At 42.6% G+C, this 17,682-nt stretch overlaps 1 protein-coding gene and 1 non-coding gene across 2 annotated transcripts in view; one reads left to right on the top strand and one right to left on the bottom strand.

The window, feature by feature from the left end:
- The window catches only part of LOC149286353 (epsin-1-like), a 114,894-nt gene that overhangs the window by 71,961 nt on the left and 25,251 nt on the right, over positions 1–17,682 (bottom strand). The gene's annotated exons all lie outside the window — the stretch shown is intronic.
- On the top strand, positions 1,070–1,199 carry LOC149286354 (small nucleolar RNA SNORA35). Its single transcript, XR_016277642.1, has one exon. It is a non-coding gene; the product is annotated as a small nucleolar RNA SNORA35 (small nucleolar RNA).

Here is a 17,682-nt window from a genome sequence, read left to right on the forward strand (position 1 = left end):
TAAAGGAAGGTTGGGATTCAAGCAGTATATTCCTTCCAAGCACTCTAGGTATGAAGTGAAGGTGTATAAGCTCTGCGAGAGCGAGACAGGATATACTCATGCCTTCCGGGTATACGAGGGTAAGGATAGCTACCTTGACCCTCCAGGTTGCCCAGACCATCTGGGCACCAGTGCCAAGATTGTTTGGGACCTAATATTCCCCCTTATGAACAAAGGCTACCACTTGTATGTAGATAACTTCTATACAAGCGTCCCTTTGTTCAAGCTGCTGTATTGTTTCGATACGGTAGCTTGCGGTACTATAAAAAAGAACCGCTTGGGTTTCCCACAACACCTGGTACAAACCCGGCTAGGAAAGGGGGAGACCTCAGCTCTACGCCAAGAGGAGCTTTTGGCATTGAAGTTCAGGGACAGAAAAGAGGTGTGCATGCTGAGCACCATCCACGCTGAAAGAACCGTGGAGGTTTCTGTCCGTGGCAGAGCTGGGGTCACTACAAAGCCAGTGTGCATCAGGGCCTATAACAAGCACATGGGTGGAGTTGATCTGTCAGATCAACTCCTACAGCCCTACCTCATTATGAGGAAGACAAAGGCCTGGTACAAGAAGATTGCAATTTATCTAATGCAAATTGCAACCTATAACGCTTTTTTGCTGCACAAAAAAGCAGACACTGGGCTGAAGCTGTCTTTTTTGCAGTTTCAGCTCGAAGTAATTTCAGGTATCTTGTACCGTGATGCACCTGGTCCCCAAGTAGTGATGGGAACCAACAGAATTGGGGCTACCCATTTTATTTTTAAAATCCCCCCTACAGCAAAGAAGCAGAATCCCCAAAAGAGATGCAGGGTATGCTACAGCAGGGGGCAAAGAAAGGACACTACATTTTACTGTCCAGATTGCCCTGGAAAACCTGCACTCTGTGTCGGTGACTGCTTCAAGCTGTATCACACAGTTTCCCATTTTTAATTTTTTTTTGTTCCTGCTCCATTTTTGTATTTTTTTTTTTTAATTTTTTGTTACATTTACAGTTTTTTAGCTTTTATTTGCTCCTCCATTTTTAAGCGTTTTTATTTGCACTGTCAAGTGAACCCTGTGTCCATTCCGTGGCATGAGGGACCACTTAAGGTTCTAGATCAAATCCCTTCTTGGAGATAGGCCAGGCTTTCTTGTAACCTGTCCCTACTGATAGTTGGGTACAAGCATTTTTCTTTACCCAGATGTAAAATTCCTACTGAATTTGAATTGCTCATGTTCCAAATGTGGCCCTTTTGCCCCCAAACAATCTGACAAACCCATGCATGTGGGGTATCAATGTACTCAGGAGATGTTGCTGAACACATATCGGGGTGTTGTGTGACAGCAACATATACCAGGAGCTGTAATTTCACACCTGAAGTACAAAGTATGTGAAAAAAACACCAAAAACAATTACTATCACAAACTTTGACAAGGGTTGGTGGTAGGATTTGTGCATGGAAAGGGTTAAACTATCAGCATCTAAAATACCCTGGGGTGTCTAGTTTTCAAAAATATATGGTTTGGTGGGGTAAATTTAATTTGCTGGCTTCAAAGATGCCCCAAATACCACATAGAGACAGAATTACCAGATTCAGAGAAAAATGGTTTTGAATTAGCAAAACTCTACTTGTACTTATTGCCCCATAACGTGTAGAAGAAAGCAAAAAAACATAAAAACATTGGGTATTTCTAAACTCGGGACAAATAGTAGAATCTATTTAGCAGGTTTTTTCAGTAGTTTTTTATGGTGAATAAAAGATTTTTCAAATAAAAGTGAGAAAATTTGTTTTTTTTTCAATTTTTCGTCATATTTTATTATTTTTATTATAGGAAATTACATCATATGAAAAAAATTATGGCGTCTGAAGAAAGCCCTTCTTGTCCTGAAAAAAACAATATGTAACTTGTGTGGGTTTAGTAAATGGGTTAAGAGAAAACTACAGCTAAACACAAACACCGCAGAAACGATAAAACAGCCATTGTCACGAAGGGTACAAAAAATAGAATCAGCCTTTGTCACGAAGGGGTTAATATGAAAAAATTGTTTACATGAATTAATATTTACTAGTAAAACTTTTTTGGTATTAAAACTTAGTTAGAGAAATAGTGTGTTTAGGTTCCTTTAAAATATAGCTTTATTATGTCAGTGTTAATGACACATCTTAATGTAAATCAGGGCTTGACAAATCCCAGGTATTTGTCAGCCTGTGATTGCAGGGGCGCTGCTGCTGCTACTGTGACTCAGAGCCCGCCCCCGAGCCTGAGATCACTCCCACGGAGTGATTCTGTAGGCTGAAACTGCGATTGCAGGAAAACCTGCAATCGCGTTTTCAGCTGCCACAGGCAGCTTCAGGAAAGGGGGGTTGAGTGACACAACACCCCCCTGCTGCCTGATCACTCCATGAGAGCGAAAGTGCAGCGTTAACCCCTTCAATGCCGCGATCGTGGCATTTTAGGTGTTATTTCCCGTTTTGCAAAGGGGCTCTGCTGCTGGTGGAAGCTTCCAGGCAGACCAGCAACAGCAAAAACGAGCCCCCACAAGCCCCTTTATGACTCCTGTAGGCATGGAAGCCTAAAGCAGTCATCAGAGACTCCCCCCTGCAATTGCATACCAGCTGCCAGAGGGAGAGGGTTCTTCGGTCTCCACATGAGTGTGGACACCAGCCCCAACACCCCCGTTGCCTGATCGCTCCATGAGAGCGACAGTACAGCGTTAACCCCTTCAATTCCACAATTGTGTATGACACATTCGTGGCATTGCAGGAGTTAACATTTGTCCCCACAAGCTTGTGGGGACTAAATAGCAGTCAATGCTGTGCTTCAATGGAACATCAGCATTGAAAGCGTAAAAAAAACCCAAAAAAAAACAAAACAGCACTGACCTGAAAGTCCAGGGTGCTTCCGGGTCAAATGCTGTGTGTTTAGTAAGTGGGCTGATGATTATCAGATCACTCCTGACCAACTGTTAGTTTTAAAAAATCCTGGCTCCTAACTTTTTTAGCTGGCGCCTAGAGTCACAAAAAATTTGTCAAGCCCTGATGTAAATTATAAAACGAAAAATTTGCATGTTTTTTTTATCCGATTAATCTAAAAAAATAAATCGGCCAACTAATAGATTATGAAAATAATAGTTAGTTGCAGCCCTAGAAATTATACCCAAGTCCTTCTCATTTTCTGCTATTCCCCACGCAATGCCCTTCGGAGTGTAGGTTGCATGCTTTTTTTTTTGTACCAAAGTGCGTTACCGTACACTTATCTATAATCTCATCTGTCACTTATTTGCCCAGTCACCTAGTTTATCCAAATTATTCTGAAGAGAAGCTACATCCTGGTCAGACTTTATAACCTTACCTAATTTTGTGTCATCAGCAAACACAGACAAGTGACTTCCAATATCTATTGCAAGATCATTAATACATAAGTTAGATAACTGGACCCAAGACAGAACCCTGAGGCACCCCATTTACCACGGTTGTCCAGCTTGAGAATTTACCATTAACAACAACTCTTTGCACCCTGTCACTAAGAAGATTTGTCCTAGCTTATACAATAATCGCTGGTGTGGAAACGTGTTAAATGCGTTTGCAAAATCGAAATCAAAATCTAAACATCTACAGCAACACCCTGATCTATACATTTACTCACATCATAGAGCGCAATTAAATTGATCTGACATGATCTGTTCTTCACAAAACCATGCTGACTTCTACGGATATCATTGTTCACGATATATTCCTGTATATCATCTCTAAATAAACTCAAACATTTTGCCCACCACAGGTCTGTAGTTCCCATGCTCAGATTTGGATCCTTTTTAAAAAAAAGAGAACCACATAAGCGTTACGCCAAACCTGTGGCACAATTCCTGACTGAAAAGAATCTTTGAAAATCAAAAAGAGGTCTGGCTATTTCTTGACTAACTTCCCGCAGTATCCATGGGTGTATCCCATCTGGCCCTGGAGCTTTGTCTACTTTGTTTACTTAATTGTTTCAAAACTTCTCGAGCCAGCCATTCCCAAGATTGATTTAAGGTTTCTGTAGTGCTGAATTGCGTATCAGCAGGTAGTGGCTCTTTGTTATATACACAGGGAAAAAAGCATTTAGTATTGCTGCATTTCCCTTCTCCTCACTAATTAACCAACTAACCATCTCCAGATTTCAAAACACCTACATCATCACACCTAAATGTTGTGGCATTAACCCCTTCAGGACCGGATTTTTGTTACTTGCGCTAAAAGACCAGAGCCGTTTTTGTGTTTTTGCTGTCTTTCTTCAACTGTAATTTCTCTCTTCTCAATTAATGTAACCTCACAAATCATATATTTCATTTGAAGCCATATTAAGCTGGGTAGTACATTGTTTTGTTTGAAATAAAACTTGAAAAAGGTGTGGGGGGGGAAACGAAAAAAGTATTTTTTTTAAGCTTTGTATACATACAAGTTGCACACACATTGAACCAATGGGAAAAAATTATCCAAAATATATTCATTAACTTGTCCTGGTTGGAAACCACCCAATAAAGCCAAGATTTTCATCTATTTTGACCAGTATAGGGCAAATATTGCAGGGCATGCATCACGTTTTTAAAATGTAATTTTTTTCAAATTTGGCATGGTAGTCTAATAACTGCAATAGTTGTCACAGATACGGATTATTCCCCAAAAATTATATGTTTATGAACAGTAGATAAATCAAGGTGTACAACTAAGGTAATTTTTACACTTTTCAAACAGGGATTTTATCACCAATTGCTGCCAAATTTTGAGGTATTTTTATATTTTTGTAGGGTTTTTTGCATATATTGCAATGTTGCTTTAGATTTCATATTATATTTTGTATAGAATATGTGCAACTGCAGAATAAAAACACCAAATTGTGTTCACCAACATCCCCACGGTTCCAACAAGGCCTCACATGCATGGTTCATGCAATTTTTGAGGTAGCTATGAGGGCAAAACTGCAACATACGCATTTTAGTTTTCAAATTTGGAGTTTTCAGAAATTGGTTTACTGGGCCCATATGCAGTTTTCAGGCAGCTATTTCTTCACTGATGTCTACCAAACTTCACAGGGAAATTTTATTGCGTTTTTAACTCATACATTTCAATGTTGCATTGAATTTTTTGCACACCATAAGTGCAACAGTGGAAGAAAACACCAGAGTTCACCAACATCCCCTGATTCCAACAAGGCCTCACATGCATGGTTCATGTATTTTTTGAGGAAGCTATGAGGGCATAACTGGAACTTGCGCAATTTTTTTAGGAATTGGCTTGCTGGGCCCATATCCCACTTGAGACATTTTGGAAGCCCCCGAATTTAATTTATGAACAGTAGACAAGTCAAGGTGCTCAACTAGTGTAATTTTGACAGTTTTTAGGCTTGTTAGTGACAAGTTTAGGCCACTGACATTGATCAGGGAGGCCGATCAATAAGTGATCAGGTAATAATTAGACTTGGGCACCAGGGGGCTCTTCATGTTCGTCTTCATGCTAGTCTTCGGGGGGGGGGGGGAATCTTCCTATTCAACGAATATTCGCCCGTTCCTGTCTTCTCTTCGGGCGAATATTCGTGGACATTCTTCGTGCTCTTTTCATCTTAGTTTTCTCCCGTTGCCTAGCAGGGGTTACGAACACATCGGAGCAGCAGCAGCAGCAGATGCGTTCACGCCGTGAAGGTATGTGTGTGCGACTATTGGTCACCGGAAGGGGGCTCGTCTGGCATCAACGAATGAATTGCAGAATGCACTTTATTCGTTGATGGCAGGCGAGCCCCCTGGCAAAAAGACCAATAGAGTTGCACACACGTACCTTCATGGTGCAATCCAAGGTGTACACAATACACATTGCCCGAAACTGAGGGCCAAGTTCCTCCGAGCAGTTGTCTTGTCTGAGACCTAGACAAATGCTCCAAGGAACTTGGCCTCCTTTTTATCATACACAGTCACACATGCATAGATGTTTAATAAAAGAATAGGGATTATTTTACATTTTTAAATTGATTTTAGACCACTTTTAAATACATGCCTAACATTTGCTACCTATTTACAATGGCATATTTTGCAACAACCCAACGTTTACTGGACAGGACTGGAAAAAGCAGGACTGTCCACAAAAATGTTGGGTGTGTTGGCAGGTATACGAATGGAAAAATGTGTGACAAGAACTAAAAATAGCTTAGGGTTAATGTATGTCTAAATAATAATTGAATTTTAATTTTAAATGGGTGTTAAAATAGGGGTTTATTTAATTTTATTTTAGTTATATTTATTATTTACTTTATTATATTTTTTTAATGTTGTAGTGCTACCCTAACCAGCTATATAAACAGGACCGGAAAAAAGCAGGACATTCCCTGAAAAAGTTGGGTCTGTTGGCAGGTATGTGGATGGAAAAATGTTATAGGGTGAAGTGTGAGTTAATAGCGTTAATGCTAGTGAGTGTAGAAGTGAAGGCCAAGGCAAATAACAGGAGGAAAGATCCTTGTGATATGTGAATTGTACGTGTGTGTGTGTTGTGCGTTATGTCATTGTGTTATACGTGTTATTGTGTGTGTTATGTATGGTTGGTTGTGTACCAGACAGAAAAAAATGAAATGGAAATGGAAAAGGCGAATGAGTGTTTGGGAGCGGACTTCCAGAGCTCAGACACTAGACCCTAGCGTAAGCTAGCTACTCCGGCGGAGGTAGCAGGCATTTCCACACCGCAAACAGACGCAGGCAGGGGGGAGAAACTACCTTGAACATTAGGGACATTTGAGGCATAACACTAGCCAGGAAGCGAACTGGCAGAGAAGAGACGCTGGCACCACCACCAGCAGCAGCATTGGGAAAGGCGAATGAGTGGGCAATTGACGACCCGGTCACCTGTTTCACCCCAGGGCAAAGCATCCAAAGACTGTCAGTCCTAGGCGTTTGGGAGCGGACTTTCAGAGCTCAGACACTAGGCCCTAGCGTAGCAGGCGTTACCACATCGCAAACAACTGCAACCAGGAGGAGAAACTACCTTGAACATTAGAGAAAGAAAATTAACTTTCCAAGCTAAGAGCTGGGTAACCCAACTTGGGCAGATTGAATTTAAGAAAGGCAATCAGATGAGGTGCCATGCGTGAGCGCTGTGGACTCAGTATGTTTCCAGTCATAGAAAACACGGGCTCACTTTTAACAGTGGTTGGCGGACATGATAGTAGCTGCTGCGCAACCCATGAGAGTGCAGGCCACACACTCTTCTTTTCATCCCAGTAGCTAAGAGGATCAACATTAGGCGCAGAAGGAACTTCACAGAGGTAAAGTTTGACCATTTCAGCAGCACTACTCTCCTTTCTGCTGCTAGCTCTGTCAGATGGTCCAACTATACTCCCAAGTGCCTCTTCCCAAAACGCAGCTGCTCCACTCAGCTGTGTTGTGCTGCTTGTGGCACTGCTGCTGCTGCTGCTAGGAGTAGCAGACAACATCATCTCTTCCTCCTCCTGCACCTCTCCCTCGTCGGACAGCATTCCAATTTTACGCTGCCACGCTCCTTTTGAACCAATTGCTCCCGGTAGCTACTGAGAACATTGAATTTCATTGCTAGCTTTCCCTAAATCCTTGGATCGCAAAGGCACGCTAGCATCATTTCGGGACTTTCTTCCCTGCGTTTGCGAAGGCGTACTTTTAGCAGATCCTTCAGCTTCCTGACTATGGCTGCTACGTCAGGATGTAGAGTCCCACCTTGAACAGCCTCACGGTTTTCAAGGAACACATCCATCTTGCTGCCTAGATGGGAGAACACTGGGATTACCTGGGCCAGACTGGCAGTGTTTGAGCTTACATTTTCTGTGGCATCCCTGAATGGTTTAAGGACTGCCACTAGCTGGGTGATCACTGTCCAATCCTCCCTATTCAATGGAGATGTAATCTCAATATTATGCTCTGAGGCAAGATCATGGATTGCCCTCTGCTGCGCCAAAATCCTCTCCAGCATCTCTAAAATGGAGTTCCACCGCGTACTGACATCCTGTCATAGGCAGTGTACGGGAAGACCTGCCCTCTCTTGCTCTTCCCTCAAAAGTTGGCTAGCCTTAACACTATGGTGAAAGTGCCCAGCGATCTTTCTGCAGCGGGACAGAACTACTGCTGCTACATTAGTTCCTTCTGACATTGCTGCCTTCACTACAAGATGGATTATGTGGGCTGCACAGCGCACACAAACAATATGACCATCTCGCAGCACTTTCACCAGGCTAAACATTTTCCTCATTGCATGCAGAATATTTTCGTTAGTGTGCTTTTCATCCATCTCTTCTGCATGGAGAAGGAATGATCGGCAGCCTGCTGCAGCAGCTTCCTTAGACACACAGGGCTGCCACCAGTGTGCTGTCAAAGAAAGAAAGGCATGCTGCCCACTAGGTGCACTCCACAAATCTGTTGTGAAATGTACACACTGACCAGCAGCCTTGGAAAGCTCCTCTTTCACTGCTTAAACACAGGACAGATACAATGAGGGGACAATGTTCCTACTGAAAGTGGAACGTGACGGAACTGTGTATTGTGGAGCCACAGCCGCCATCAATTGTTTGAAAGGCTCCCCTTCAATCATGGAGAAGGATGCCCCTCCAACAGCAATGAACTGACCAATAAGTAAGGTTACTTTATTGGCCTGCTGTTTGGGCATTGATCTCTTGGAGTGGAATGCCCCAAATTCTTCCAGGGTGGGCTGGACATGCAGTGCTCCATCCTGCCTTGGTCTCTGGCTGCCAGCACTAGCTGTTGCTGCTATTAGCTCAGAAGCAGCTGTTGGGGTTTTTCCACTCTCTCTCTGGAGATGGTACTAGTTGTTGTAGTACCACGGCCACCAGCTATGCCGCCTGCACTACGTTTTTCTTCTGCATCTTTCCCCAATAGCACAGCCATGTGTTGAGTGCTGAGGTGATGCATCATGCTAGCACTGGTAAAATGGCCAGACACTTTCCCTCTGCTTATTAGCTTCCCACAATGTTTGCACTTTCCATAACACCCTCCTTCGACATTTTCAGAGTGCTCCCAAATTGGGGCGTGCATAGCCTTGGACTGTGCCTTAGGTAATGCTTCTCCTGCTCGGGTTGGATGAAAAGTGGCAGAACTAGTGGTGGTTGCACTGGTGGTACCAGTACTGGCCATAGTGGGACTGCTAATTGCTTTAACTCTACCAGATTTGGTAGGTTTTGCTGTAGGTGGAAAAAACGATAGTAACGTAGAAGGTGGAGGCTCAGGGGAAAATTGTGCACTAGTCATTTGGACACTGCTCCTGGAGGAATCTGATTCCTGACCACTCATCTCCTCTACTTCCTCTGGCACGTAGTCAAGTTCTTCATTAGCCAGATCAAATGGAATTCCTGCTAGGCTGGAGCTAAGACTGACATCATGACTTGTTGTGCGAGCAGGAAGAATAGACTCTGCACTTGGCCTCTCAGTCTCAGGCTCCTCTGGTACCTCGCTAGGTGGAGTTCCACTATGTGTAGCCCTCTCTCTAACCGTCTTTACAAAAATATTGTAAGGACTTGGTGGCTTGCTAGAGGTGCTAGGAGGACATGGCGTGGTGGTACCGGTGGGAACAGTAGACGCAGCACTAGTGGTGGTAGAGGTGGTGGTGGTTTTCCCTACGAAGGAATGAGATCGCTTTGGTTTGGGAAAACCCCTCTGAGTCTTGCTGCTAATTTGGCTCTGCTTGGTACCTTGCATGCTGCTTGTGGATGGGGAAGATGCTGCTTGGGGCAAAAGGCACTTCTTTTTACTCACTGGGCTAGTGGAAGTACTAGTTGTGCTACCCTTTAACTTTGAAGGTGCTTCTGGTGCTTTAGGCTTTCCGTAAAAAAACAGAGCTTGTGGGCCTAGCAGCACTACTACTGCCTGCTTTTGGTGCCTTTCCTTTACTTGATGATCCTTCAAGCAATGCTTCCCCAAACGATAAGCGAGAGCTTGGCCTATTTGGCCAACTAGACTAACACAAAGGCTGCATCTTAGAACTGGTGGTGGTGGTAGATGGAGCTTGTCCCTCCTTAGTCCCAAAAGGAGGATCCATTTCAAATTTTGTGTTGTATGTGTAGTGTAGTGTTTAAAAAAAACTATAAAAAAAAATAAAAAAAATTTAAAGACAAAAAAATTAGAGGAAGTTTCTCTTCAGTGCTACTGTAGAAAAAGTACAACTATGAACAACTGCATTGTGCTGTGTGCAATCTGCCAAAGTGCTCTAGTTATTTAAATTATTAACTCAAGATTAACTATTTATATTAACTAGCAGTATTTAATTTTTAATTTAAATTTACACGGGCCTAAGAGCCTAGCCTACTATTATGCGAAAGCTATATTTCCTTACTATTCTAAGTCTAACTCTAGGCAGATGCTCTCAAGCCCACTAAGCTAAAGTGAGGTTAAATCAGATTCAGTATATGATTTATTAATATTAAGTTATATAATATTAATAGATTAGAATTATTTATATTATGGATTATAGATAGAATACAGATTATGAATTAGAATTACTTATATTATAGATTATGAATTATTATTTATTATATTATGTTATATAATATATTATAGATTAATATTAAAGATTATAATTATTTTGTTTATTAATAGTACTACAGCTAGTACCTTGAAGCTTTGCTTAGTACAGTTGTTGTCGTCGCACAGTCAATCTTTCTTGAAAAGAAATTAGAAAATAAAATTTAGCAGCAAAACAGTTAGCTTCACTGCTTGCTGAACAAAAACACACAGCACTTATGCGGCTGCACTCACTAGCCCAACAAGTTCACTTCACTGATGGACTGAGGTGAGCAAAACACTAAGGGTACTTTTAATAAAATGTAAAAAAACGTAAAATGAGAAAATATTAATCTTGGCAAAACAGTTAACGTCACTGCTTGCTGATCAAAAAAGAACACAGCACTTATGCGGCTGCACTCACTAGCCCAACAAGTTCACTTTACTGATGGACTGAGGTGGGAAAAACAAATGAAATAAAATTAAATATTAATTAAGAAAAATTGACTTGGTGTCTTGCTGTTGCAAAAACAGAGCTGCAGCACCCGTACTAATAAGATTAGCTGAACTATAAAGTTAGTTATTATTAATAATTTGTTAATTAATAATAAAATGAATTATCAAATTCTAGATTAAGCTTAAAGGTAGTAGTGGACTGGTTAATCTTTAGGTTGGATACATTTTTAACCCTTCTACCTGACAGTCTCAAGTAAAACAACCTAGTAGTAATTTTTTATAGCTAATTATTAAGCTAGCTAAAATGAATTATATAATATTACTTTAATGATTTTAGATTAGACACTAGTAGTTGTCTTGAATGTCTACACTCTACACTAGTATACTATAGTATATATACTACAAATATATATAATATTAATTATATATTCTATTAAATTATTATTTATAAATTCTATTTATTTAATTTATCTAAGTGAAGACAGGGCAGGCCAGCCCAGGGCAAGGGCACCCAAGTGCCAGTGAGGCACTGGGTGCACTGTCAACTCAACAGCACTATACAGTTGATGACAGACAGAAGCACCGGGGAAAAAAAAGTTAAATAAAAAAATGACTAAATTTATAAAATTATTAATTCAGTAGAACTGAAGTGAAGAAGAGTACACTGTGAGAAATGGCAGGCTGAGGCTTACCAGTCTCACACAGAACTATCTCTCTCTGTAACGCTCGGATGCAGCACAGCAGTGTTGCCAAAGCAGTCACAGCGAAAAATGGAAAGGATCTCTCAGGCAAGCTCTGGTCTTATAAAGGCGGTTTCAGAATTCAAAAAACAGCAGCACAGGCATTGGACGAGACCTTTAGCGTGACGTCACAAGAGCGAGCTGATTGGACAGACGAGGATCAGCTCACTCCTGTTTGAAATTTTGGCGGTTGCGCCGCGAAAACTAAGTATTCACCTACGTTTTACCGGCACTGTATTCTGTTCTACGTTTCTTCGGAACGAACAAAAAAACGGACTCTTCGTGCTCGTTTTCATGTTCGCCCGAAGACGAATGCGCAAGTCTAGTAATAATTATGTTTTTTTTTTCCCCACAATTACCCTAGATGACCCCTCTCTCTTTTTAAGGGTCATCCAGGGGATGCCATAATGATCAGATCACTCCTATTGGCCAGAAGTGATCTGATCATCATCAGCCGACTTACTAAACTCACAGCATTTGACCTGGAAGCGCCCTGGACTTTCAGGTCAGTGCTGCTTTTTGGTTTTTTTAACTCTTTCAACAGCATTGACTGATATTTAGTCCCCCACAAGCTTGTGGGGACAAATGTTAACCCCTGCAATGCCGCGATTATGTCATACACATCGCGGCATTGAATGAGTTAACGCTGCACTGTCGCTCTCATGGAGCGATAAGGCAGCAAGGGAGGGTTGGGGCTGGTCTCCACACTCATGTGGAGAGCGAAGAACCCTCTCCCCCCGTCCCTGGAGCTGCCTCTGGCAGCTGGGACGCAATTGCTGGTCTATAGACCAGCGATTGCAGTGAGGAGTCTCTTTGATCACTCCTGTAGGCTTCTATGCCTACAGGGGTCATCAAAGGACTTGTGGGGGCTTGCTGTTGCTGGTCTGCCTGGTCACCAGCAGCTGAGCCCCGTACAAAACGGGAATTAACCCCTAAAATGCTGTGATCACGGCATTGAAGGGGTTAACGCTGCACTGTCGCTCTCACGGAGCGATCAGGCAGCAGGGGGTGTTGTGTCAGGTCCCAATCAACACTCAACCCCCTTTCCTGAAGCTGCCTGTGGCAGCTGAAAATGTGATTGCTGGTTTTCCTGCAATCGTGTGGGAGTGATCTCAGGCTCGGGGGGTGGGCTCGGAGTGGCTGTGCTCGTCTTCCCAGACTCCTGGGCAGACAGCAGCAGCGCCCCTGCGATCACTACGATTGTGGGGGCGTTTTTTGGGGATGACGTACATGGTACGTCCCGGTCTGCAGGGAACATGTAGCCAGGAAGTACCAGGTAGGTCCCAGTACGGAAGGGGTTAATGTACTTAAAAAGTATTTTTGAATTTGTTTTGCTTTCCTTTTGCAAGCTCTGCTGGCATCTTTATACTTTACATATGGTGCTACTGACATACAGGTTAAATGCCAGTTGCTTCACATTTATTGATCCACATTGGCTTTAGTTTATTTCTTGTAGTTGTCATGCAACAAGTTCAAAAACATCCTACCCTGCTGTGCACATTTTTCAATTTGTAAAAAAGCTGATTTTCCATACCCTGGTCACTGTTTGTGGGTTTGTCGAAAACTCCCAATATTTTATCCCAAGTGGATATTTTAACCCACAAAGCTTCCACATTGTCAGTAATCTGATGTACAGAATCCTTAATATAAGACATTAATTCTGGGTTAACAAAGGCACACACCTCCTCCTTAACCAATTCTTCTGTCCCTCTTGAACAGTGTATAGCCTTTTAAAATTAACTGTCCAGTCGTGGGATTCCTCCCACCAAGTTTCCATAATGCCAATTATGTCAAAAGGTTCCTCATATTCAAGTATCTCTAGTTCTCACATTTTGTTAGCCAAGCTTCTTGCATTAGTCAGTACACAATATAGTTTGCCATCAGTAATTTTCTGAGGTGCAACCTTATTCTTTATGTTACTACTATCCTTAACCCCACTAACCACCCTACTATCTACACAAATATCCTCCCCTCTGCTATGAATGCTGTATCTGGAATATCTACAACAACATAATTCATATTTATGGATACCTCCTGTTACGCCAACTTGTGTAGTGCATACACTGACTTGCCACCCGGTAGAGATGGTATGGGCAATTTCAGTATGAGAGGGGTTAATTCGATTGTATAGGCATGTAGTGCCAAAAGGTCTTAACGTGAATTTGTCTTTTGAAGCTGGGATTCCAACTAGGGCCCTCCGCAAGGTGTGAAATGTTACAAAGAAGGTGCCGCTATGTCTAGGTCCAATGTAAACGGGCCAAGTAATCCACCAAATGCCTGTATCCCGTCCTTGATAGTGGATTCTTTTGATATGCTAAGTGACCACTAGCAGTCAGGAAAACCATTTCTTCCAGGGTCATATCCAACGCATACATCAATAATAACCCATAGATTCATAATCATACCTCATTTTGTGCATATCTAGAACGGGGAAAGCACACCCCTAAAAAAAGAATACAAATATGGCTAGTACAACGTAAACTGGTTGGAATATACTGTGAATTCCGTGGTACTCAGTCATAAGTAGCAAGTGTGACATATCTATAGACTTCATAACTTACAAGAAATTCATAAATGCAAGAATGATTGCTGTTGCAAGCAAAGGAGGGAGAATAAAATGAAAATGAGGTCACTTATGGTTCCTATAGGTACACCTTCCCTCCGCTTCTACCACCTGTGGGCCGGCTTGGAAACTCGAGATGAACTGGAAAAAGTACAAATTTAATGAGAGGAAATTGGTCAACGTGCTTACTAGGGCAGGGGCATAACTAGAAGCCTCAGGGCCCCGGTGCGAGAATCTGTTAAGGGCCCCCCCCAACCCAATCTACCCTCTCACACCATCTACCCCCTCTCCCCCCATTCTCAGGCTACATTTTTGTTTTTTGATTTTATTTCCTTTTTTATTTGCCAACCTGCTCCCCCCCAGTTATGCACATATGCCCCAGGCTTGCCACTCTGCCCCCTGATATGCCTTTAACCCCCTATATGCCCCTCTGCCTCCAGAAATGCCTTATACCCCTTTATGCCACTCTGCCATATAGGGGGTTAAAAGGCATATCATGGGACAGAGTGGCATATAGGGGGGTATAAGGCATATCATGGGACAGAGTGGCATATAGGGGATTAAAAGGTATTTATAGAGGCAGAGTGGTATATAGGGGGTTAAAAGGCATTTATAGAGGCAGAGTGGCATAAAGGGGGTTAAAAGGCATATCATGGGGCACTCTGCCTCCTGAATGGGGACAGGGGTGACACTGGGGAGCTGAATGGGGACAGGGGTGACACTGGGAGGGGCTGAAAGGGGACAGAGGTGGGACTTGGGAGCTGAACTTGTGAACACATACAGACACAGATTTCTTTTTTTTGTTTAATCATTTAAAAATAATAATTTAAAAAAGCATTATACTGTTTTTCCCCCACGGACACACTTACATACACACACATACCGATTGTTTTTGTTTTTAAAAAATAAAAATAAAAATTATACAGTTAGTACAAAAAATAAATTAGCTTACCGACTTTCTACTTCTTCCACAAAAAGTTTTACCAGTAAATGTTAATTCATGTAAACTTTTTTCTTTTTTTTTTTTTTAACTAAAAGCTATGATTGAGAAAAATATTTTTTGTTTTTATTTCCCAACCTGCCCCCCAGGCTTGCGACTCTGCCCCAGAAATGCCTTATACCCCCTATATGCCACTGTGCCCCATGATACGCCTTTTAACCCTCTATACACCACTGTGGCAGCGTGTAGACGTCTACACGATTCGCGTAGGCAACTTCCGCTGCAGCCGGAAAGAGGTGCCGTTAGCAGCGGGGGTTGTCTGCGTCCATCGCGCATATACCCTTTGGCCGTCAGAGAATTCCCTGCAGTGGTGCGGGGAACTCTCCTCTCTGACAGCCAGGAAGGTCTGCGATGGACGCAGACAATCCCCGCTGCTAACAGCAACTCCTTCCCCTGCAGCGGTCTGATTATGAGACGACCCTGATTATAAGACGAGGGGTATTTTTCAGAGCATTTGCTCTGAAAAAACCTTGTCTTGTAATCGAGCAAATACGGTATATATATTTTAGTGCTGACCTTTGTTGGCTATTTGATTGTGGTGTTTTCTTTGGATAGACACCTTTAAGGTTTCTAGCAGCTTTTATTCAGTGGACAAAATTCCTTGGAAAGAAAGATAAACCTATATGCACTCTCCAGCATATCAAAACTTGAATCCATGATAATCATATAATTGGGAATGCTCCAAGAGACTTAGATGCCTGTGATGAATTCACAGAGCAAGAAGGAATTTCTGGCAGAATGGCTTAGGTCTGCAAAGTTGCATCTGAACAAACTACAAGCCTTCCGGAACACTTTTGGACAGAGAAGTTGAGCTCTTGGGCCCTAACACACAGAGCTACATTTGGCAAAATCCAAAAACAGCATTTCAGCACAAATATTTCGTACCAACTGTCAAGTGCGGTGGTGGAGGGGTGATCTGGTTTCACAGCCACAGGACCTGGGAACCTTGCAGGAGACCATTTTCCTGTTGCATGACCCAGTATTGGCCAAGCTTTAGCTGTCAAACTGATGGCCAAAGTATACAGAGGAATTCATGGTTCCCTGCAAGGTTCCCAAATATAAATGCACATGGGTTGTTTCACATGCATTTAGTGAGCAATAGGTTGCTCCAGATCCTAAGTGAGCATGTGGCGTTTTTCACTGGATTTCAAACTTCAATATACAGAGAGCATTACATACGGTTACATAAGTTATATAGGCTGGAAAAAGACATGCATCCATCAAGTTCAGCTCCTATATCTGTTAATTTGTTGCTGTTGCTCCAAAAGAAGGCAAAAAACCTCAGTTTGGCTCTTTCCAATTTTGCACTAACCAGGGAAAAAATTCCGTCTTGGCCCCAAAATGGCAGTCAGATTTCTCCATGGATCAGTAAGCTGTTTCCCCATAATTAAAGATTATATCCCCAAATGTTATGTTTTTCCAAGTATCCATCCAGTTGCTGTTTAAACGTCTGTACAGAATCCGATAAAACTACCTCTGCAGGCAGAGAATTCCACACCCTCCCATACACCACTCTGCCTCCTCCCCCCTCCCATATTCCACTCTGCCTCCTCCCCCCTCCCATATACCACTCTGCCTCTCTACCCGACACCCTGGTGTCTTGTGAACCTCCGTTGCTGATAGGAGGCAGAGTGGTGTATGGGAGGGGGGAGGAGGCAGAGTGGTGTATAAGGGGAGGCAGAGTTGTGTATAAGGGGAGGTAGAGTGGTGTATGGGGGGTATAATGAATTTCAGAGTGGCATATCTGGGGGAGGCAGAGTGGTGAATCAGGGAGTATAATGAATTTCAGGGTGGTTCAGGGCATTTATGGGGGGCGGAGTGGCATATCAGGGGGCACAGTGGCATATAGGGGGTATAGGGCATATCGATATTAGGCATATCGGGGAGCATAAGACATATATGGGGGTAAAAGGTATATCAGGGGGCTCAGTTGCATATCACTAGCATATAAGCAGTATAAGGCATATCGGGGGCATAATGGCATATCAGGGGGCACAGTGGCATATGTGGGGTATAAGGCATATCATTTTAGGCATATCAGGAGGGCATAAGACATATCTGGGGGTAAAAGGTATATCAGGGGGCTCAGTTGCATATCACTGGCATATAAGGAGTATAAAGCATATCGGGGGCACAGTGGCATATCGGGGGGCACAGTGGCATATCGGGGGGGCACAGTGGAATCTCTGGTATATAGGAGGTACAAGGCATATCTGGGGCAGAATGGCAAGCTGGGGGTCAGATGTGCATAACTGGGGCAGTTTGGTAAATATAAACAAAATATGAAAATATAGTTAACATATTAATTAATATTTACTAATAACTTTGTATTAAAACCTAGTTTGAGAAACACTGTTTGGGTTCTTGTAGCTTTTATTATAATGTCAGTAAAATAAGAAGGTGAATAGA

The sequence above is a fragment of the Sceloporus occidentalis genome, unplaced genomic scaffold (assembly GCF_023333645.1).
Source record: "Sceloporus occidentalis isolate IW3139 unplaced genomic scaffold, rSceOcc1.0.p SCAF_70, whole genome shotgun sequence".
In the NCBI taxonomy this organism is placed as follows: domain Eukaryota; kingdom Metazoa; phylum Chordata; class Lepidosauria; order Squamata; family Phrynosomatidae; genus Sceloporus; species Sceloporus occidentalis.